We start from the raw sequence: 6,896 nt of genomic DNA, 5'->3' as shown, positions 1-6,896 counted from the left end.
TAACTATAACATACAGCCCGAGAAGTGGGACTTAGAGAAGCTCATAGCTATGTGTGTGTAGGAGAAGGAGAGAATAAAGGTTTCACATGGTGGTACCATCAACTATGTGAAAGAAAACAAGAAAAAGAACTTTAATGCTAACTCCTCCTCAAAGGGAAAGGCTCCTCAGCATCAGCAACAGAAATTCACAGTGGAGAAAGACCAGTGTCTTCCCTGCAAGAAGAAGGAATACTACAAGAAAGACTATCCCAAGTTCTTGAAAATGGTCATGGCAAAGAAATGTGAGAATATTATCATATTTGTAAATGAATTCCTATATGTACGATATTCAAAATCTACTTAGTGGATTGACTCAGGAGCAACTGTTCATGTTGCTAATTCTTTACGGGGATTCCGTTCAACGAGGACTACACAAAGAAGTGCAAATGGAGTCCAAGCAGATGTTGAAGCCGTTGGCGATCTTTCTGTAGAGCTTGCTGATGGTTTCACGCTTTTACTTAGAGATGTTCTTTATGTTCCCTCTTTACAGAGAAATTTGATTAGTGTTTCATACTTGGACAATGATGGTTATGATTGCCATTTTAAAAATAGCAAATGTAAGATAATATTTAATAATGCATGTGTTGGTCTTGCTATCTTACAAAACGAGCTTTACTTGTTATCACTACGTGATGATGTGAATGTTATATGCGATGATGGGAATGTTGCATGCGACAATGAGAATGGATCCTCGTGTGCGAATGTAAATAGAAAACGAAAGAGGACTCATGATGCGTCGTCGAAATTACGGCGCTGTCGTTTAGGCCATATTTCTAGGGGGAGAATAGAGAGATTAATAAAGAATAACATTCTTCCTCCATTAGAGTTCTCAGATTTCGAACAATGTAGAGAATGCATTAAAGAAAAGTATGTAAATAAAATTAAGAAAAATGACAAACGAAGCGCATGAATTTTAGAAATCATCCACACAGATATCTGTGGTCCGTTTCCCGTGAAAAGTGTCACTATAGGAAAAGGATATACTCCCGTCGACCACATGCCGACGGGAGTTAGACCATTACCAAAAGGAGTTAGTTACTCCCGTCGGTTTTAGCTAACCCCCATGGGCATTTGACCGACGGGAATTAAGCGACGGGAGTTAGTTAACACGTGTCAGCCACCGATGGGAGTTACTTAAATCCCGTCGGCCAGGATGGACCGACGGGAGTTACTGTTGCCCTAGCAATAACTCCCGTCGGCTGGCGTGGCCGACGGGAGTTATGCATGGCCACGTTAGCCATGCATAACTCCCGTCGACTGGCATGGAGTTATTATATTGCTAGTCATTGAACCTCCCCTCCTGTTGAGTACTTTGTGAACGGAAAATTCACCATGGGATACTACCTTAGCCAATAGCATTTATCCTTCTTGGGCTGCTTTTACGAAGAGTTATCGAAACCCACAAGGCAACAAAAAAATTCACTTCACACAAGCACAAGAATTGGTGAGGAAAGATGTAGAGAAAGCATTTGGGGTTCTTTAATCTCGGTTTGCCAATGTGAGGGGACATTGTAGGACACGGGACAAGGAAACCATTTGGTACATCATGACTGTTGCGGTAACTCTGCACAACATGATCATAGAAAATGAGAGGGGTGAGGAAGAGGATTTTGACTATGAACAAGATGGTGGTGAGGTGTTGAGGCCTGTTGGGGGCCTACCTTGCCGAAGGTCCTCAAAACACTTGTATTTCGGTATAATAAAGTGGGTTTCAGGTGTACAAAGAAGGCTAGACAAAGCTGGCTTTCGGCCGAAGCAACAAATACGCAAGCTTCGTCTATACGCGCAAGAGGTGGAAGAACGAGCCGAAGCCATCAGATTCGGCACGGAGGAAAGCTTCGAGCGCGAGCTGACGAAGGAAAAGAAGTCCAAGACTTGCACAACAAGAAAGAAAGGGAAAGGACAGCAATATCCCTATATCATTTGTAAATCATGTGTGTAAACCTTAGGGGTATGAATGTAATTTGCTACGAAGCTGTTCAACTTTCCTATAAATAGGTGAATAGTGGCCTACACAAATTCACCTTTTTGGGTGCCGTAGCTTCGTTTTACTTAGCCTCCGAAACATCTTCGCGTTATCTTGTGTCAAGAAGCCAAAGGTATGATTGTAATTTTGTTCAATATGAGAGGAGATGAAACAAAATGCTAAGGCATATAAGATGAGTTCTTGCATCTTTTCTTACATTGTTTTCCCATACAATCGTACTTCGTCCTCGCACATTATCAAAACCTTCGTCCTTGAGTTATTACTCCGAAGGCGTATTAACTCAAGGACAAAGGTTCCCGTATTTTAACTTTGTGTTGCCTTGTTTTTGATGCCATGTAGCAATTGAAAACAAGTGACCAACATTGGCGCCCACCTCCGGTGATTCCACGACCACAACAAGCATGGCGAACCATCAAGCTTCATCATCGACCGCCGAGAAGCTTGTGCTCCCTATTACTGGGGGCTCGAGCTTCGAGCCTTGTAACAAGAGGCAAAAGAAAGAGGCCCAAAGAAGGGTCCAGCATGTGGGTGTCCAAGGACCCTACATGAAGACCAAGTGGTCTCATATCCCTATCACCTTCTCCCAAGAGGACCTTCGTCTTAAGGATTATCCACACAGAGATGCCATGGTGATTTCATGTGTTATAAAGGGCGTCATAGTCCACAATGTTTTGGTCGACACAGGAAGTGCAGCTGAAATTATATTTGCAAAGGCCTTTAAACAAATGCAAGAACCAGAAGACAAAATCCAAGAAACAACCTTTCCCCTTTGTGGCTTCGGAGGACAGCAAGTAATGGCTCTGGGAAAGATAGTGATGCCCATCACCTTCGGACATGTGAACAATACAAGAACAGAAGAGCTAATGTTTGAGATAGTCGATATGGAATTTCCATATAACGCATTCCTTGGAAGGGGAACACTTAATGCTTTCGAAGCTGTTTTGCACTCAGCGTATCTTTGCATGAAAATACCCAGCAATCAGGGAATCATATCAGTGTATGGTAGACAAGTGGCTGCAAGAAAGGCAGAGGGAATATTGCAAGAAACAAAATGTAATACCCAAGTTATGGATGAATAAAAGGGAAAGCCTAATTATTTGTGTGCATCTTCTTACTCATCTGGCATATGTAAACTATTAAGCAAGCGATTGTAAGTAAATAATAAACAATAAAATAAAGATGCATCATGCTGATACACTTTGTGTGTTGCATTTGATTTGCCATAGATTATGAAAGGAATTTGAAATTCAAAATCAATTTGAGAAGAAATAAAGAAATAAAAATAGAAATAAAAAAAGAGAGAGAAAGAGATTAACCGTGTGGGCCGAATTTCCTCTCAGCCCATCCCCAATACCTGCCGTCAACCCACATCCCTTTTTTATTTTTATTTATTTTCCTTCTTTTCTTCATTTGTTTATTCCATTGCCGCAAACTCACATCATGCTGATGTAAGCCATGACATCATGACAGTAACCCAATTCTTGTCTCGATGGTCACTACCACATGGGGCCGATCGGGCAGATCCCTCGGCTGCGCGGCGTAACAACCTCGCGCCGTATTTTCTCTCGAACAATGATCGCCGAACCGCCTTCCGTAACAAGCGGAAGTTTGTTACGCCAGCTGTGTACTCCCTGGCCGCTGCATTCCTAGCCTATCCCTCGCGGCTATATAGCCTGAGCCCCGATCCTCATCCGTCTTGCGTCGCCACGAATTGAGGAGACGAGCGTACGTCGTGTACACCGTTGCCGAGAGAATCCAGGAGGGAGGGAGAGAAGACCACGTCGCAGGGAGAAGCGTGCGTCGTCGTTGTCGAGGAGTGCCGCTGCGGACCACTCGCCGTTACTCTAAATACCAAGCACTGGATCGCTGGGTGGGCGTTACACCGGCAAGGAGGCCACCGTGGGCTGGAGCGCCGCCGGGCTCGCTCGACGTCGAAGGTTGACGAATCACGGTGGCCGACCGATCCGAGCGAACGACACCGATTGGAGGAGCCGGGTCATCACCGCGGTTCGCACCTCCATCGTGGGACGGAACGTCTACGCTGCGATTGCTGGTGAGGTACATACCCTCCCATTCGTTGTTCTTTTCGGTATGTTTTGCACTCGGGAAAGGGTAAATGGGAGCACTGGTGCGGCCATTACACCGCGTCCCGGCAGGGGCGCCGCCGCGGAGCCGCGGAGCGTCAAGGCCAGGATTTCTGTTGCGCTTAATCGAGATGAGAGGATGCCTATTGGGTTCGGAGCATCCGGGGCTGCATTTACTTATGATTGGGATCGGGATCTGAGCGTGGGGTCGTCAGGACGCGTGCGCCGGCGAGCTCGCGAGACGGAGCTCTGCCTCACCACCATGCTCGTTGCTCGGTCTTCGAGAGGAAGAAGAGAGGTCTAGGCCGTTGATCTCATTCCGGACGGCCAGGATTAAAACATAGTTGATACCGGTTCGGCTAGGATGATCAGGGCCGTTCGATCTGGATCGGACGCAGGAGTTTTGATCTGGGCGTTTAGAAAAAAAAATCCGAGGCATCAATTTTGGATCCCGCGGCCGAGGTTTCATGTCGGTTCGGTTTAATCTTCACCTTAGGTTGATGATCCAACGGCTGACGATTGTCCATACCCCTTCGGGCGAATTCATTTGCTTAAGAGCCCCTGTTTTCTTCGCAAATAAACCCGCAGTCCGCGGTTATTGAAAGAGCCTTACAAACAGGTCCCATTTTTAATGGTTTAAACCCTAAAGCTTTCGGGTAATAGAACCCGCAGTCCTTTTGAAATAAAATAAAGTAGATAATCGTAGTAAATCTCTGAGAATTAATTTTAAAGTATAAAATTAACCTAGAAACTTGTTTAAATCATATCTTTTGCATTTTAAGTCCGATTTTAGTTGTTCTCGAACCTACGGATTCGTTACGACGTGTAGAATAATATTATGCAGATTGTTCTCTTGTTTGGTGTGATGTTAATTTCTATTTATATATTGCTTGTTTGTATTGCTGCGAGTAGACGAGCAAGTGACTGAGGAACCCGAAGCACCGCAGGTTGAAGATTCTGAGCAGGAGCTCGCAGAAGGCAAGTTGTGTCCTTGATCACGTTCTTACCTAATAATATTTATGATTCTGTTCTCACTGCTGCACTGTAGGGTTAAATTGATGGGACCTAATAGGTTACCTAGTTTTGTTTACCCCACACCTTGCATACAAATGAATTATTGGGTAGTCTTGCTATGCTCTATCTGGTTTTGGGTGTTAAACTATATGTGAATCATGTTCATGACTTATTATCACTGTTAACTGTTTATGAATTATTTGTGGTACATGATAAGATCATCTTGTTAATTGGAACATAGAGCTTAACCTGAGAAAACAGTGCTACCACAAGGGTTTAATGGTACGCCCTTGGCCAATTAATTAGGAAAAGTAGGGAGAGATTACCTTACCCGAAAGGGGCAAGCGGGGAGGAGTTGCCGCAAGTATAGGGAGGTTCTCGGGTCGAACTATCTGTGATAGCTTTTCGGACGAGGGATTCCTATACCCCCCCTCTGCCTGAAACCGTAGCGGGTTTTCTCAAACTAGTGGAACTTTGGAAAGGCCTCGTAGTGCTACCCTTCCTTGTCTCCTCGGTAGAGATGAATGGGATTTCTAGACCCCTTGGCAAATGGGTAACATGGCTTGTGGGTAAAGATGCACAACCTCTGCAGAGTGTAAAACTGGTATATCAGCCGTGCTCACGGTCAAGAGCGGCTCAGGACTCTCGCATGATTTATTTATGGAATTAAACTTAACCTGTCATGCATCGCATTGTGGGATTTTATTATTCATTATGATCAAATATTTAATTGGGTTGGTATATACTTATACTTAGTAATTGCTAATAAAATTTGACCAACAAAATTAAAGGCAATGCTCACCCATAACCATATTCTTTGATAAGCCTTACACTACACATTACCCACACTTGCTGAGCGATGACCGTATGGGAGCTCACCCTTGCTATAATCACACCAGGTGAAGAGCAGGTACCACCAGAGGAGGATTACTACGACGAGTTCGATGAGATCTAGGCGTCGTCTCCCAGTCAACTATGGCGTTGTGGAGATAGTTATTTTGGTTCGATCTATTTTATTATCAGTTATTTTGTAAGACATTATCGTTATATAATAAAAGTTATGACATTCGTCTCTATACACTGAGTCATTGTATGTGTGGATCATGATTTGGCGCACATATGAGATGCACCTGGATTTGCCCTTAAATCCGGGTGTGACACAAAAATAGTATACAACATTGATGAGATCGAAGCCAAGACTCAAGTAGCAGAGAAGCAAATCAGGGACAACGCATCTTCGGCTGATCAGCTGAAGCCTGTCTTACTTTGTGATGATATTGTCGATCAGAGAGTCTACTTCGGTAACCAGCTATCTTCGGAGCAGGAGTCTGACCTTAAAAGATTCCTGTTTCACAACAAGGATGTCTTCGCCTGGTCAGCTAGTGATCTATGTGGAGTTGATAGAAGCATAATTGAGCATGCTCTAAATGTTGACCCAGGCACCAGGCCGCGTAAGCAGAAGCTTTGTAAGATGTTTGAGGACAAGGCTGAAGGTGCAAAGGCCGAAGTCAAGAGATTGCTTAGTGCCGGAGTCATAAGAGAAGTTGCATGCCCAGAATAGCTGGCCAATACAGTCATGGTCAAGAAATCTAATGGCAAGTGGAGGATGTGTATCGACTTCACAGATCTCAACAAAGCATGCCCGAAGGATGAGTTCCCACTACCAAGAATTGATTCTCTGGTGGATGCAGCCGCTACTTCGGAACTCATGAGTTTGTTGGACTGTTATTTAGGGTACCATCAAATCTGGATGAAGAAGAAAGATGAGCCAA

The 6,896-nt window shown here is 44.3% G+C and overlaps 1 long non-coding RNA gene across 1 annotated transcript; it reads left to right on the top strand.

Annotated features, from left to right (window-relative positions):
• Positions 1 to 3,592: 3,592 nt before the first annotated feature.
• Positions 3,593 to 6,202, top strand: LOC118472162 (uncharacterized). The gene is made up of 2 exons (XR_004850081.1): positions 3,593 to 4,084; positions 5,023 to 6,202. It is a non-coding gene; the product is annotated as an uncharacterized lncRNA (long non-coding RNA).
• Positions 6,203 to 6,896: the final 694 nt, after the last annotated feature.

Source organism: Zea mays, chromosome 6 (genome assembly GCF_902167145.1).
Source record: "Zea mays cultivar B73 chromosome 6, Zm-B73-REFERENCE-NAM-5.0, whole genome shotgun sequence".
NCBI lineage: Eukaryota > Viridiplantae > Streptophyta > Magnoliopsida > Poales > Poaceae > Zea > Zea mays.
This window is presented reverse-complemented; position numbering and strand designations above follow the sequence as displayed.